This window comes from Cinclus cinclus, chromosome 1 (assembly GCF_963662255.1).
Source record: "Cinclus cinclus chromosome 1, bCinCin1.1, whole genome shotgun sequence".
In the NCBI taxonomy this organism is placed as follows: Eukaryota; Metazoa; Chordata; class Aves; order Passeriformes; family Cinclidae; genus Cinclus; species Cinclus cinclus.
In genome coordinates this window covers 120,444,215-120,461,567 of record NC_085046.1, presented here as the reverse complement: position 1 = coordinate 120,461,567, position 17,353 = coordinate 120,444,215, and the positions used below count along the sequence as shown (strand labels likewise).

At 38.3% G+C, this 17,353-nt stretch overlaps 1 protein-coding gene across 2 annotated transcripts in view; it reads left to right on the top strand.

Moving 5' to 3' along the window:
• STAU2 (staufen double-stranded RNA binding protein 2) overlaps window positions 1-17,353 on the top strand; it is a 149,951-nt gene that overhangs the window by 9,149 nt on the left and 123,449 nt on the right. The gene's annotated exons all lie outside the window — the stretch shown is intronic.

Genomic DNA, 17,353 nt, shown 5'->3' with positions numbered 1-17,353 from the left:
TTTCTCTGAGATAGGTTGTTTTCCCCATTTTTACATATTTGTCCCCAGAAGAACTGTATTAAATCAGGCCTTTTGAAGCTCCAAAAGTGAGATCAAATATGACCTGTAATATGAGAAAAGACCAAACCAAAACAGATCAGAAAGTTCTAATTACATGTTTATCAGTGAAAAATGTTACCTTTTTAATACAGCTTTGCTCGATGAGTTTCATTTTTATGCATCTCATAATTATCAAATAGATCAAAGGCATGAACTCTGAAGGAGTGCTTTGGTTCACAATTACTCTTTATTAGAAATTTCATTTATTGCAGTGTTGAAAAATTAAGGAGTTAAAAAAAAGCATTTCAGAATTTTCTAAGGAAAATATTTCATTTACTTAATTCTATTTTACTTTTCCCCAGACTTTAAAATCATGTTAACTTGGCAAGTGTAGTTTTAACACTTCATTCTGAGTTGTTTTGTTTTTGTTGCTTTTTTTAATTTGCTTGGCTAGTGTGTTGTGTTGTTTTATAGCAACAATACCTAGAATTATAGAAGACAAAAATCCCCCAAAATAACCTCGAAGAAACCCTTTAATTACTTTAAAGAGCAGTGCCTGATTTTTGTATTACTTTGGTTATATTTCTAGTCACTGCTCACCTGGGTCTTTGCTTCCATACATCATGGTTTAAAAAGCTGATTATGGTGCTTGAAATGAGTTTAGTTAATATTTAGAAATCCTTCATTTATTTGAATTGCTTTTATAGTGAGATTAAATTGACTAGAAGATATAACACTATACTGGAAAAAATGAAAGCTAGTTTAAGGCATAAAATCTGGAATTCTGGAATCTGAACTTAATTATGGAAAGGTATCGGTGGAAATAGAATGTCAGAACATTCAGCACTTATTGACTCTTAATATTTTATTTCTTTTCATGGAGAATGATTAGTGTGTCTAGCTCAATCTCTAAGTTTGCTTATTTGGAAACTTTCTTTTATGAGAGTCATTATTATGGTTTTAGGGTAAAATGATACATGAAGGTTATTTTTCTGGGCATGTTAGGTAGCCAAGGCCACTTGATTTTTCTGATCACAAAACAAACTGGCTGGGTAGGACAGAAGGCCACAACCTGTACTTGTTATTTCACTGTGCTTATTTGAGTGCAGTTACCCATGCAGAATAGATAATAATACTGTGGCTAGTAAATAGAATAATAACTAAAACTATGTAGTAAATAACTGGACATACCTGTCCATCTGCACGAGCACATACCTGCTGTGCACACGCCATGTATACACATGAATGCCAGAGTAAAGAGAAAGCAGAAAAATGATCTGTATAGTACTGCTGATGGACTGCTGTGTTAGAAATAATTGTTTCTTGCCTTGTTTTGCATCGGGTGATGTTGGCCCTTTATGGTCACAGTAAGAAAGGAACTTAGACTTTGTAAGGCATCATTTAAATGCTGCTTTAAGAGGAGAAGTCTTCTATACCTTCAGTGGCTTTGGGACCTGAGTGGCATTGAACAGGACTGTTCCCCATGGGCACCACACTTTGCAGACCTCAGCCTCAGCAGAGATTAACCCCTCTTGGTCATTCACACTCTTACGGGATTTGCTTACAAGGAGGTAACCCTGTCATGATTAGTCAGGAATAATGGCCTTGTGAAAACTTGGTGCTGGTCAGATGAAGGCAGGGCCATGCAGGTGGTACCGAGGGGGAGCTGCCCAGGGGCCCTTATCTCACCATAGTCTGTCCTGTGGCCAAGGGATTTGAGCAGCACAGCCCTGTCTCCAGTGAGCTGTGCTGGGCTCGGGCGCTGCAGCTCAGCACAGCCCAGGTGGCTCAGCCTGGCTGCACAGTGGGGCACTGGCTGTGATGGGCATGATCCTGCACCTCCTACTCAGCCTAACCACTGTCAAGCCTGGAGACAGAGTCTGAGTCTGGACCTGTTACAATAGCCAGTGAAATTTGGAATATGAAGCATATGATGCAGCACTCTGTTATGTTCTTGTGGTATGTTACATTTATTTTCTTCTACTGCCAGATTGTATTTAGCATTTGTTTGCTGATTTTTGGGAATTGGGTAGTGGAATAGAAGTATTGCTGAAATACCCGAAAAATGCAGTCTATATAGAAAGTTAAAAACAAGATTTGAGAATTAATGTAGATAATATGCTGCATGGAGTATTTTTTCATTTTCATTAGTTTCTGACTGTAGATTATTTTCTCTTGTTAAAAAAACATACAAAATATGTTAAATAAATTGGAAGCTTTGTCTTTCATACTGTGTCTGAATTCCCTTTACTGATCTCTGTTTAAAGAAATGTACTTTTTAAATAGGTGAAGATACAGACTAAGATTAGGAGACTGCAGTAGGGAAACTTTGATACTGGCAAGACTAAAGCCTTGAGGAAAAAATAGATTATTAAATTCATTCCAGGGCATATCTCTATACCAGTAAAGTCTAGTGTTTCAAGTGGCACAAAAGATCCTTTTCAGTATGTCATGGAAATGTGATCTGAGAGCTGCAATTTGCATGCAAAGTTGATGGCTTTCCAATGTCAAGATTCCATGTCAAGCTAAAAGAAGATTTATGTCAAAGTGGCAGTGATTCCTCCTCCTTCATTTGTCTCCAGCCTTTGTGTCCCTGAATATTTCCTGCCTCCAGCACTGGAAGTTGAGCTGCTCGGAAATTATTCAATTTTGAGGGGGGAGGGAAGGAAAGGAGAAGTTACTCCTCGGCTTACAACTGTACTTAGACATCTTCTTTTCTAGTCACACAAGAGCTTGTGCCTTCACCAGAGAGGGACAGGGTGTACTTGGAATGTAAGGACAGCTTAGGTTGATTTAAGTGTGTAAAGGACTACTCTCTCACATGCTGTGGAGCGTATTTATATGGGCAGTATGCTGCACAGAGGATGTTGAAGCAAGTTTCTAATGGTCCAACATCCATTTGCAAGGTCTGCAGCTGATGTTGTAAATTTATAGTGTAGGTGATAGCTACTTTCATGGAGCAAAGGAACGCAAACAAGTGAGAGGAAAACAGGAAGATTTTCCTAGTGGTCAGCATGGAAGGCAAGGGATGAGGTGTCCCAACTGAGCATCCTTCCACAGCTGTTCTCTTCAATGCAGCAAATGTTCCCTCTAACATTTTCCCATAGTAATTCTGTGTTTTTTATCAGGATATGCTCTAGCTACCTGTTGCTTGCAGTGCTGATAGTGCTGCACCAGGGTAGGTGTTGGATACTGGCTGTTCATAGAGCTTTGTGCATGCAAAACTCACGGCAGAGCAAGATGTTTAAGGCAGTGTGTAACACTGTGGTAAGGTCTTAGCCCTGTAAGTCTCTTTCTTCCTGCTAAGTTAGATGGTGTAGGGCAAGTCAGCTACCCTCTTAGGGTAGCTAAGTAGGTAAAATACAGTCCACCTTGGAACTGGATGAGGTATGAATGTTTTTGTCATGACTCTTCACTCAAGATAGTGAATGCAATGCTGGCTAACTTGTTAACAGCGTTGGGTCATTGCCATTATACTGCATATTGTGACAGGCTGATGAAGTCTGTGTGATGCCAAGCTGAATCATGTGAATCAAGCTTAGGTCTGATAGTTTGGGTATCTGTATACTGCAGTTCATTTATTTCACAGTGTAGATAAGAACTTGGAGTCCTCTCTGGATTTTCTTTATTGAAGTAAAACCCATGCAAGTTTGGTAAAAGAAAGTTTGAAGGCCTCTGATAAGACAGAGCTTTTTAAAAAAGTTCTCAACCCTGAATCCAGCCATGTTAGACAACTTCTTATTTAACAAAGGTTTCTATATTCCTAACAGAGATTATAATATAGGAAGATTCTCTTTTGGCACTCAAAATTTTCCAGTTATATACAACCAATTTAAACACTCACAGATTGGAATTTCAAGCAATTTTGTAACAAAGGCACATGAAGACCTTCCAGTTTAAATACTATCTGTTACAGAAAAGCTAAAAATGGTGAACATTTCATTTTTTATGGCTTTAATCTAAGAGTTTTCCTGGCTGGCTCTGGGGAAGGAGGTGCTGATGCTTTCAGGGCCGGATTGCTAAGTGATGTATCTTTGTGTTTGTCAGTGCAGTGTTTGGCAGGAGCCAGATCTGGCACACCACTCAGCACAGGCCAAGCCTTGAGACAGCAGGTCAGGTTTGAAAACTGTTGGCAGTGCTGAGGACAAAACATGTGCATACTCTCATATTTGTAGCCAATGCTAGAACCCATACTCCCTGGCATCTCTGGCTTAAATGCAATTGACTTAAATAATGTAAAAAATAATTAAAAACATGGCTGTTTAAATTAAAGCAGTTAAACAATAAAATAAAGTATCAATTCTGACTTCAGGGTTGTTCAACTTGCCTTGATACCATTGAATGCTGGTTTGTTTTATTTTTTTCTTCAGTTAGAATTGAAGAGAGTCATTCCTGAAGTTTAATTGTCCTGCAGTACTTTCAATTGCAGAATGTGTGTAAGTGACAGAACAAATTATATCTCAGAGACTTACCAAAACTAAGAGGTTTCAGCCAAGAAATAAAACCACTAGAAACTGAGCAGCAGCTTTTGATGTTTTAGTTTGGAAAGTAGAGTTAAAGAGATCATAAAGCCCAATCCTTGTGTTTTTGGAGAATTCAGAAGTTGTTTTCTTACTATATAAAATTCCTTAATATGTGCCTTACCACAATCTAGAGAGCTTGAAAAATCTATATTTAAAAAAAAAGGTTTCAAAATTAAAAACACTTGTGAAATATAGGAACAAAGGGAATACAAAACAATGACAAGCTAAAGAATGGAAATAAAGTAATTAAAGCAGTTTCTTGCTTGGTTTTAAGGAATTTGGATGGTGTGATAGCTCTGCAAGCATGTCACGCAAAGTGGTGGCATCCCTAGGATAAACTACAGCTTCTGTGCACTTGGACAGTTTCTGCTGCACTGAGCCTTCATCCTAGTGTTGTGTAGGGTTGCTTCTTCCTGCATATATGTTGTGTAATAGAGACTAAGGAGAAGACTATGCCCCCTCTCCTCAGAGCATGGGGGAGTGCGCGAACCATTCCTCCTCTTTTTCCATAGTGCCACCATTCTGAGCACATTTTTCTTTGATGTTAATTAATGCTTCTTTACAGTGCCATTTGCAACACTAAACTCAAAAAAAAAAATAAAGCAGCAGCATATCCTTGCCTCTTGTGGAGCCAGCTATGCTGCCTGGCCACAAAACACAGGGTATTACCCTAGCTGGGCATGTAGTTCCTACCTGCCAGGTAGCCTGCTCTCCTGCTGGGTACTCAGTTGCTGCATGGAACTGTTTGCTTAGACTTCTCTGCTCCTGCAGTGATGTATATCAGCCCTGTGGACCAGTGCCTAAATACTGAACAAGCACTTTAAAATGAGGGATAATAAAAGAAAGCTTGAGGGCTGGTTTTTGGCCAACTACATCTGCAGCTGCTAGCTTCATAGTGGACTAACATGTTATCCAATCTAATGATCAAAGAGAGACTAGACTATGTGATTATTGGATAAATTACTAAAATTGTCAAGTCATATTAATAAAAGATTGTATGGTGAAAGAATGGAATAAAATGAAAAGTTTTTTTTTTTTCTTTTATGAATGCTGACCTAAGATTTAATATGTGCATCAAAGGGAAAAGATTTGAGGGAAGTGTTACTTGACATGAGTGCTTAGTAATGCAGTCTAAATCCTCACCCAACTTCATTTGTTCCACAAAAGTTACATAGTCCTGTGAGGGGAAAATTAAAATCTAGCCAGAAGAACAGCTGTAGAAAGCAAATTTGAAGAGTGTGTGTTGCAATGCAGGAGACAATGTAAAAATTTATTGCTACTACCTTCTCCAAAACTACACCTACAGTTATACAACCTAGTTATCTAATTCACAGAAAGAGAATGAAGTCTGAAATTTGCCTGACTTTTAGATGTTCTGTTCTGCTTGAGCACCCTGTTTACCTTTTAGCAAAAGACTGCTCACTGCATGAGATCTTCATCTGTTTGAGGTACAAATATTCCAGTGCATAATATAAAAGGTTGTTGGATCTGAAAGGCTTTGATTTCTCATGGAGTCTTTTTGTTACTCTAGGCACATGATTAGCCTAATATCTGTTGCTGAATTCCCATTATTGAGGTTTTATGTTGGGGCTTGCTGCAACAGAGGAGGATTTTATGCACAGCTGTGTGTAAAGCAGATTTTTTTTTTTCAAAAGCAAATATACTGTGGCAGATGTGGGACACTAAGTTGCCTAAATGTAGGTCTCTAGTGCCGCTTGAGACATTGTAGGGTGTGTGAGACATCCACATGGGACCAATGGATTTAGCAGAAGACCTAGAGGAGACCTTTACTAGAGTGGCAGGAGAAGGTCAGGCAAGATACCCTAGAGCATTTCAAATGGCCCTGCATAGCTAAGTTTAGGCAATTGAAGGAATCCCTAAAAACAATGTTCAGTCATCGTAGCATTTCATATGGTCCACTAGGACTCCAGCTATTTTTGAGAAACTTCTCTGGTTCATGGATCAGTCCTGTGTCACATCATGTGGATGTTTTAGGCACATGACTGCATCTCAAATTGTACTGTGTGCTTGTGTTTAGGCAGCTAGGTGCAGTTCTTCATGGTGCTAGTGGGATTTGGATCCAAGCTCAGATGCCTTTCAAGTAGTCTCTGCCTGTGCCTTAAAAACTCAGTCTCCCTTTATAACCAGTGGAAGGATTAGTCAGAGCAATTCCTTGTCTAGAATGCTGTTTGTCATGCCTTAAACTAGATTGTCTGTTTTGTATAGATCTCTTCAGAGCTTCACTTGTATAGCAACTTTGTTTCTACACATTAACTAAATACCTAAATTTAGGCATCCGAATCTAGAGTGGAATCCTGCTCTGAGAAATAATCCTAAGAATGTTGATTTGCAATAATTTTATGAGTGCTATAGTGGGAGTCATTCAACTGTTGAAGTGGAAGGACTGAAAAAAAGACAACAATCTCTCCCCAGGGAAAAGTGGGAGAGAAAAGTATTAAAAGAACAAACTCTTTAGGGACATATCTGGGTAACAGGAGTTTTGCGAGAGGCAGTCATGCAAGTGAAATGCTTTTGATTGAATAAAGTACTGTTCTGCTTCAAGAAGCTGTTTGGCTGTGGAGACCAGTGTGCTTGCTCCCCACGTGAAGTGAACCCTCAGTTCTGGAGTCTGTTGTCTTGAACTGATTGCAGCAAATAAGTCCCTTGGTTTACAGGGGAGCAGTAGTGGGTGCCACTGGGATTTTTATTTTGCTACAGTTGTCACCTCCAGACCTTAGCCATAGGGTACAATATTCTTCCCCTAAAAAAGCCAGAGTCAGAAGTATTTTGACTGCATTATCAGTCAGAGTTGCAAAATTCTGTCCTTAAAATTTGTATTTTAAGGATTCAGAGGTGTGATGATAAAATTGTTTACTGACTGACTTTTCAAAAACTCCTTTCTGCATTCCTCACACTACTTGCAGTGGTTTGGGGAAAAAAAAAAAAAACAAACTTGGAAGAAATATTAAAACCTACTTGGAAATAAAAATTAAAAGTTTGGTTAAGACAGGTTATATCTCCTTAAATATGCTGTTATTTCATTCTGAACAAAAGATACTGATTTCAAAGAATTAAAACTTAGGGAAATAAAGAATAACCCAAATAATAATGCAAGTGATTGTTCAGATTTAATTGTTCAGCTGCAAATAGTTGATTTAGACCATTAGATGGCAGCATGAATTTGTGCAAGAATTTCTCAGCAAAAGCATTTTTGAAAAAGTTACCTTTTTCTATTCTGAAGTTTTTCATTATTTTAAACTGTCATAATTCCAGCACAAATCAATTAAAACCAGGGTTTCTGCAAGGCTTTGTCTGATAATTTTCTTCACATTTTAATCTTCTATAATAATTGATGCTCTAATGCAGTAGCTTCAGTGGCAGTTTTCCTCTTTTTATGTAAATCTAGCGTGAGTAAAGGATGCTAGTTTGCCAGCAGTGACAATTAAGTGTTTGGTTTATCTGCACAAAGCATGAATTCTGCATTTCATCATATTAATTCAGTCCTCAGGCCAGACCTAAAGACATTTCCTTAAAGATAAGGCTGCAACTTGGCCACTAAACCTGCAGTCTGTTTGTACTAAAGCAGCTTTCCGATGATTTGAACATCTATTTGCTTGGAAGGGACTGAGGTTGCCAGCTGATACTTAATTCAGCTGTGCACACAACCAGTTGAGATAGGGTTCAGATCATATCTTAAAGCAAAATCTTGTACATCATCCTTTTATTTCCCCTGCTAGTGTATTCACATTATGGTGTAATAATCCAGTCACAGACTTTCAAATTAATTCTTTGTGTTCATCTTCTGCATGCTACATTTCACTTCCCCTGGCCTGTTTGTTCCCACTAGTTGCCTGCCTCCCACACAGACATATTGTTACAAGAAAAGTGTTGAGTACAGCTGTGCTAAGATTTTTCTTTGCTAGTATCTGTTGCTAGGAAAGGAAAAGGGAGAAAGTCAGTCCATTTCCTGTTGGTTTAAAACAGCAGAAACATCTGTTTGTCTTAAGATAGTTTTCCCAAAAGAACAGTGGCAAGGGAGCTTGCAGGTGATGAGCTTTGCCATTGCCAGTAGCTATCAGTTTAGACAATAGTGATTATATGGTTGGCTTAAAACAAAATAAGATTCCTTAAATGGCAGAGGATATTTATTCCTGCAGTAAATTTTTTGACAGCTAATGTTTAATTTCTACAGTGTTTTAAATCTTAAAAATACATAGGGTATCTGGGATCAGAAAACCCAGATTCTGCTATGGAATCTATAGTTTCCACTAAATTCTGCCCAAGATTGATTTTTCTGCAGTCTCCTCACCCTGTTATCATGAATTTGCACAATGCACGCAAAATGGTGTTGGGTGACATGTCCTGACACAGTGTGCATATAATCCTTCCAACAAATGCATCCTGTCACTACCATCCACTGCAGTAATGGCTACATTTAACCTATCAGGGATCAATAACATATATACTCTTAAGTGTATTTACAATATTACATTGACAGCTGTTAAAATAGTGTTATGTAGGCTAAAAATCAAGCTGACAGAATAAAGAGCAAGGTTTGAGGTTAGTATTTCAAGTACAGTGTCTCTTCATTCTCCAAGTGAATGCACTTATGTGTTACCATTAAAATCTTTTTAGCCTTTATTGTAGAGCATCTAGATGCTTCATCGCTCTTTGTGCCTAAAATGTGGTGCAGCAGGCATGACATTTTACAGTATTGCAGCAGTCTAAACAGTCTTTGCTCAAGATGAAGTAGTTTTGTCAATGACCTCTTGGCCCTATTTGTAGAGGAGCTCCTAAGCCCTAATGCTTCAGTCTTTTCTTAATTAATATTTTAATTCATTTTCTTTCAGAATATAGTAGTAACCTTCCCAGACCACTTGCTTTCTTGCTCCATCTGCTAAGAGGACTGCCCTTGCCTTCTGTGGTCCTTGGCTCATGTTTTGACTAATTCTCCTGAAGCTTCTTTAGTGGACAGTGTTCTTTATATTGGGTTTTTAACTTCTTCAGATTTTTCTCTGCTTTGGAGGAAGTGCATCTGGCTCCAGATGTGTCTCCAAGTTTCAGATGTGATTTTTTGTGTTCTCACAGAGGCTGAAAACATAAAGAGGTGTAGTATAATCCTTATCTTTGGTTTCCTAATGTCTGTCTTTCAACACTGCCATTCCACTTGAGAGACTTCCTGTAAACCTTCTGATCCAAAGACCCTCAGAGCCAACAGCCTGCCCCAGCACTTTGTGAATCGCTTCAGTCTGTTGGCTTTGCAGCTCACTGCATGTTCTTTCTCTAGCCCTGCCTTTAACACAGCCAGCTTTACTTTCAGGATATGGACAGAAGACTAGTCTTGGTATGTATGAAAACAAGCACTAATACAAAATGCTTCTCCAGGAGCAGGAATATTTTGGGTGTGTTTTGTTTTTTCCACACAGTTGGCTTTTTATTCACCCTTATCTTTTTCCTGTACTTCTGAAGTAAGGGTATTTTAGCTGGGACACCTGTGAGAGAGTGGGTTCAGTGGAAACAAGCCTGTGTGGCCTCCTTTCTTCTTAAGGCCTTTCTGCTGTGTCCAGAACCTGAATACTGGTTACCAGTAAATACATTCTCTTTCCTTTGCCTGCTTGTTTTGGTAATGACAGAGGTGAGCTGCTGTTAGAGCTCAAACTTTACTTTGAGAAGTTGCCATAATTTTCCTGAGGGAAGCAAGCAGAAAGGTTAGTGACTGTTTTTTAAAGCAGCTTTTAACTCTGTGAGATCTAACTGGAATTCTACTCTATCCCTGCAAGGTCTTTGTCACTGAAAATTCTGCCACAGAATTAGAAAGAATTGAATATTCTGAAGAAAGGTTTTCAAGATTCTTTTGTCACAGAATATATGCAGTCTGAAGGCAGAACTTTCCACCAGCAATCACTGTGTTATAGTTTCTCTGCATATCTTGTCTATAATATTGATTTAGGTGAGTGCTTGTGTTCTGTGAAGGAAACATACAGTTAACACCTCTTCTGAAATGCTAATTCACAGGATCTTCTGAAGATCTCCTTGTCTTTATAAGATATTTTAAAGAAGAATGCCACTTTAAGTTGGTTTTTACTGTCACAGAAAGGATAGGTGCACTCACAGGTACTCATCAGGTACTTTGGCACCATAATTTATTTGGCTTATATGTTTTACTAAAATGGGGCTGAATCCCTCAGTATTGTGATTAAAGGGGAAATAATCTCTGGACAAAAACCAGCCCAAAATTTAGCTTTGGGTTTCTGTTCCATGACAGAGGAGAATGTGAAGTCTAATCACCTTATTGATTTAGAGTCAAGCCTGACACTAGTGTCAGGGAAACAAATGAGAATTCTTAAGGAGGTGGACATCAGCAGCAGAGCCTTGGTTCCCTTCAGTAAAGATAATCTCTATGTTGACCTTGTTTAACTAAGTCAAACATTGTAATAACTATTTCACATATTATGAAGGATTTCTTTACAAAAAGAGTTATAAAGCAATAGAACATACTGTCCAGAGAAGTGCTTCAGTCACCACTACAGGAGCTATTTAAAAGACACGTAGATGTGGCACATAATGGTGTGGTTTAGTGGTGTACTTGTTAGTGCTGGGGTAATGGTTGAAGTCAATTTTCTCAGAGGCCTTTTCCAACCTAAATTATTCTATTATTCCATTTTAACAGTCCTTGATATCTCTGTCCTTCAAGACTTCTTTTGAGTCCCTGTTTTCTACAATACAATTCCACCCCATTTCATGAACATTTCTTACATTTCCTACCTTTTAGAAAGTCTGCAACCTTGTATTTTAGTGTACTGATATAACATGGTCTTCATTTTTTTTTCCTTTGCTAATATTCAGTACTAAATTGTATTCACTGGACTGAAATCAGTCACTGTGCTTTGGTGACCACTACTATGGCAGTCTCATTGTATTACTTATGCATTTTTATTAGCAGTGAACTGCTGTTTACTTGTGTAAATCCATTAAAGATTGAAAAATAATATTAAATATTTTTTTTAAATATTAAAGGATATTATGTCTGCTTCTCTAGGAAATCTGCACTTTTTATGCCTTTAAGTAGAAAGGAATCAAAACACTGAACGGCTTCGCCAATTATTTTTGGTTTCTGATTTTTAATCTTCTTTACAATCTTCTCTGTAGTTGATTAACAGACACCTTCATGTCTTCTTCCAGGTGTATATAAAGCTTCCTTCTTAAGGCCATCCACTTTTTTGTCAGCATTCTGATATGATGTGCAGGGTAGCATAAAATGCTCTCCCTTTGCAATTGACCAAGCTCTTTCTCACATTTCTTTTCTTTGAAAGTCTGATGGCACAGAGGAGAAGATTTCTGGATAGAAGCTTTAGCTGGCCATGCATGGCCATTTTTAGAGGTTGCAGAGCTGCTAACTTGCAAGTTATCCTCAATTAACTACACTCAACTGCTGAGAGGTGGCTTATTAAATCAGAATTAAGTGTGCTTTTTCAGCTTGTTCGTACTTTCGATCCTTTCATTTCCAATTTTAAAGTGGTAGGTTAAATTTCTTACTCATGATAATTTCTTACTCATGAGCAATTTAATGCTTGTATGTTTACATTCATCAAAGTGGGAAAGGAATGTAGAACAGTACACACTAATTATTTGAACTTAATTTGGATGGTGAGAATCACTCCCTGAGCTTTCTTGGGCCTTCTTCCTCTGTGGACTTTCAGGTTAATTAATTCCTATGAAGTCCTTACTCTGAGATGATTTTGTTAGTAACACTTTTATTAGTATTACATAACTGGCATAAATACATGATAAAATTAAATAAGTGAGATACTTCATTCTCTCATTTACTTAGTGTCTAGGCTGTCAAGTGACATGATTTTTTTTTCTGTTTTTGACATGCGTTTCTTGTGTAAAAAGAAAATGATACTGTGGTCAGATATGCAGCATTGTTTATGCTCTTTTACTGTCATGGCTATTTGGACTGCATTCTCAGTAACCACTCTGCATGCTTGTAAAGATTAGTGAGTAATACAGTTCATGGGAAATTTTATGAGCTGAAGTAGATAAGAGTATGAGATGTTTGTCTTCTGGATGTCTGTGTTAACCTCTAAAGTATACAGTGTACATCACAGCTTCATTATGTTTTTCCCTTTTATTATTATTGTACTTGGTTTTGTGTCACGGAAAAGAACTTCTTCTTTTTCCTTGTATTTATCTTTTCCTTCCCCCAGCCCCCAACTCCATTTCAGCACTGTTCACTTGACATTTTCCAATGTCTTTAACTGTGGAGGCAGTATTCTTGTTATGTTCCTATATTATTTATGCTATTTTTACAGTCAAGGATAAGTTGATGTTTTGTAGACCATTCTCATTATGTAGTTATTCAATTGATAGATAAAAATACTTCTTTGGAGGAGCATAATTTTTTTTCTCTTTATCTTCTTGATTCTGTTGTCTTTCACGTGTTTTTTCTACCTTAGTCTTCAGTATACAGTACTTTGGGAGGTTTTTCTCATGATCATTTTTCCCCAGGTTTTTCCCTATTATTTCTTCTTAGCCTTTCTTTTTTCTCCTTACATATTTTTGCACTGGTTTCTCTTTAAGAGAAGGGCTGGTTTTGAGACCCTTGTGGAACTTTGACAAGTGCTTCATCTTAACATCAGGGGTTTAGATTAAAGGAGAGAGAGCAATAGAAGTGGAAGCAGAGACCTGAAGTTACTCTGAAACTAGTGCTACATACCTAATTCAGTATGCTTGCTCTATTACTTGTCAGCTTAATCCATGACAGTTCAAACTACTAAACTTAAAATGTCTGTAGCTTTCTGTTGGTTTCTTCTAATTACTTGTGATAAGCAACAGGTTTTTTTTACTTCTTGTTGTACATATTTGCTAAAAAAGGTAAACAAAGTAGTGATAAAGGCAGAGAGTAAATGTTGAAATATTTATTTGAGTCAAATGTCTCTTGAGCAACTTGGAATTCAGAGAAACAGTGATGTGGCAATATTATCGTCCTGTCATCACAAATTCTGCTGGGAAGATTCCACATTAGATAATGTTGTGTTAAACTGAATCCTCCTCCCTCTTGTTTTTCACTCAGAATGTTTCGATATTGTGATCGTGGAAACATGAGTAATTTTTTTTTTTTACTAAGTTACTCATACTTCTTGAAGGAACTACATAGCCTCTAGCTCAGGAAAAGAAAGAATACAGAAGGGAATTACCATTAGCTTAATGACAAATTCTCAGACTCATAGCAGCGTTTAAAAGAAAGTATAAATAAGGACAGACAAAAAGGTATAAAACTCAATTTGAAATTACTGTGTACTAAAGGTAGGTTGTGTATGACTAATGTGTTAACCTTATATGTTATGTGCCAACTCAATTTTTAAGTAAACAGAGTATAGTAAATCTTATATTTGTTGGATTCACTTAAGCATTTTATTGCATTAGATAAGGATAATGTTTTCATTAAACTGAAGGAGAAGGGGATTTGTGTAAAAAATGCGGGGTGGGAAAGGAAAAGAAAAATAATCAGCAATATTAAAAGTCAAACTAGGAGGAAGATTATTAAGTACAGTTCTTCCAGTTTTGGAATCAACCTTTTAAGTTATTTTTGTTAAAGATATTTGCACAAGAAGTAGGAAAATGTTCATGAGATGTAGAAGGCATCATTGATACACAGGAAGGTCAAGATAGGCAGGAAGACTTGGGTGATAGAGAGGAGTGACATATTAGAAATGCAACAAGAGTAGACTTTCCAGTCTAAAATGCAAGTTAATAACATGGGCACTAGCACTAACTCTGTTGTCACCTGAGGGTTATTCAGTTAAAAATCACAGAACAGAGGTGTTATATTATTAAGTATTTTCGAGATGAACTGAGAGGAACTAATGTGGTTGAATTAGTGGAGAGGCAGATGTGATTTTCAAGATGCATTGAGCAAGATATTTCTGGTATAGATACATAAATATTCCTATTAGACAGAATACCATTAGCCTTTTATATGGTATGGTGTCTGTCATTCTTGGCTTTTGTAATTAAGAACAGGACCAAGTATGGGGAAGGGCTGTGAAGGATGATCAAGACAGTGGGTAGCCTTTTGTACAGAAAAATTCTGAAATAATTTTAACTTGTTTTCTTTCAAAGCAAAGGCTGATAGGGAGTGCAAAAGCTCAACTTGGAGGGTAAATAACAAAAAAATAAATAAGCTGTATAAGTTACAGGATAGTATTGACAAAAACAAAATAACGTATGTAAAAGTATAGCCAGGGTGAACATTAGGAGGTTGCTAAGTATCAACTCAGCTTCTAGATCATCCTCCCAGAAGAAGCAAGTAATCTCATTTGTTTTCTAATAGACCTTAGCAGATAAAGAGGATTACATTATGCAGTAGCCTGCAACTCATGGATCTTGACTGCTTAATGTGGGATTTTCTTACATTCTTGCGTTTGAAATAGAGAAGGTTTGGGGATTCTGTGTTTTAAAATGGCAAGCATCTTTGTTATGTTTTCTGACTTTTTTTTTTTTAAATGAACAGATGCTTTTGAATCTCTTTCTGTTAATGTTTCCATTGCATGGTTTTCTTTACAATTCTTACACAGTCAGTTAAACGTGGTTTTGCTTAGGGATTTTCTATAGCTAGGTCAAAATTGGCATCATAAATGACCATAGCAAATATTAAATAGAGAAAAAATACTGAATCATTCAGAATTAATTCAATTAATTTAAAATTTTTAAAGATTTGACTTCTAATTTAGTACCATCTTTCAAATGAAGAATAATATGGGACAAATATATGTGAATATTCTTTTTTTAATTCTCATCTATGTATCTGGGAGGAGGTCAGCATTCAAATAAGGGATATCTGTGGCTAAAACTGATATGTAATGTGTGCCTTGCTCCTTTACATTAAGGATGTTTTTGGAGGACGTGAAAGTAATCTAGAAGAGAACAGCTAGACTAATTAATCATAGAATCATAGAATGGTTTAGGTTGGAAGGGATTTCAAAGACGATCTCGTTCCAGCTCCCTGCCATGGGAGGGAGGAGCAACCTTCCATTAGACCAGGTTGCTCCATGCAACCTGTTCCTGTGCCTCACCAACCTCACAGTAAAGAATTTCTCACTCATGTCCAGCCTCTCATCCACCAGCACCCCCAAGTCCTTCTTGGCAGGGCTGCTCTCAATCTGTTCATCCCCCACCCTGTGCTAGGGGTTGCCCTGATCCAGATGCAGCACTTCGCACTTGGCCTTTTTAAAACCCACGAGATTCCCATGATTCCATTTCCTGAGCTTGTCCAACTCCCTCTGGATGACATCCCATCCCTCAGGTGTGACAACCTCCCCACTCAGCTTGGTGTTGTGTTGTACAAATTTGCTGAGGGTGCGCTTGATCCCTTTGTCTATGTTCTTAATGTAGATATTAAATAACACCAATCCCACCACAGATCCTTGAGGGACAGCACTTGTCACTGATGTCCATCAGGACTGAGACACTAACTGCTACATTCTGGATGCAACTGTCCAAACACTTTCTTATGCATCTAACAGTCCATTCATCAAATTTGGCTCTTTCCAGTTTAGAGAGAGGGATGTGGGGAACCATGTCAAAGGTTCTACAGAAGTCCATATAAATGACATCTGAACTCCACCAAGGCTCATGGTTACTATAGCCCAGGCTGCTTCCAGTCTTGATTTGCTTGCTTGCGCTGGTGACCAACAGATCCAGTATGACATCCCCACTAGTAGGGCTGTCTGTTACTTGGCTCAGGAGTCATGAAGTAGAATCATCAAGGTTGGAAGAAACCTTAAAGATCATCAAGTACAATATCAATACCACTCTTACACCACTAAACCACAACATCCAGGTGCCAGAACCACCTGGATGCCCACCTCCCTGGGCATCCTATTCCAATGGCTGACCATCCTGGTCATGAAATTTTTTTTTCTAATATCCAATCCCAATTGCCCCTGTCTCAGCTTAAAGCCATTTCCTCTTCTTGAATCTAAACAAACCCAGCTCATTCAGCTGTTCCTCATAAGATACATTTTCTAGACCTTTCATAACCCTTGTTGTGCTTCACTGGATATGCTCCACCACCTCAAAGTGAGGGACCCTAAACTGAACACATTACTCAGGGTATGGTCTCACCAATGGTGAGTACAGGGGAGTTCCCTGCTGGCTACACTCTTCTTGACAACAATGCAATTGGCCTTCTTGGCCACCTGGGCATTCTGCAGGCTTATATTCAGCCAGCTGTCAAACAGCCCCCCCAAATCCTTTTCTGCTGAACAGCTCCTCCTCCAGCCTGTAGTGCTGCATGCGGTAGTTGTGACCCAAGTGCAGGACTTGGCACTTTGCCTTACTGAATCTCATGCAGTCATCCTTAGCCCATTGATCGTCTGTCCAGGTCTCTCCGCAGAGCCTTCCCACCCTCCAGCTACACCCAACGTAGTGTCATTGGCAAATATACTGCACAATCCCTACGTCCTGATCATCAATAAAGAGATTAAACAGGACCAGCCCCAGACCTGTGCCTTGGAGAATACCACTAGCAACTGGCAGCCAACTGGATTTAGCTCCATTCACAACTCTCTGGGCCCAGCCATCCAGCCAGGTTTTAACATAGGACAATCCACTCATCCAAGCTGCAAGCAGACAATTTTTCTAGGAGGATGGTGCGGGAAATAGTGTCTTTACTGAAGTCTGGGTAGATGACATCCACAGCCTTTCTCTCATCTACTACGTGAGTCACTTTGTCATAGAAGGAGATCAGGCTGGTCAAGCAGGGCTTTTCTTTTGTAACTCCATTT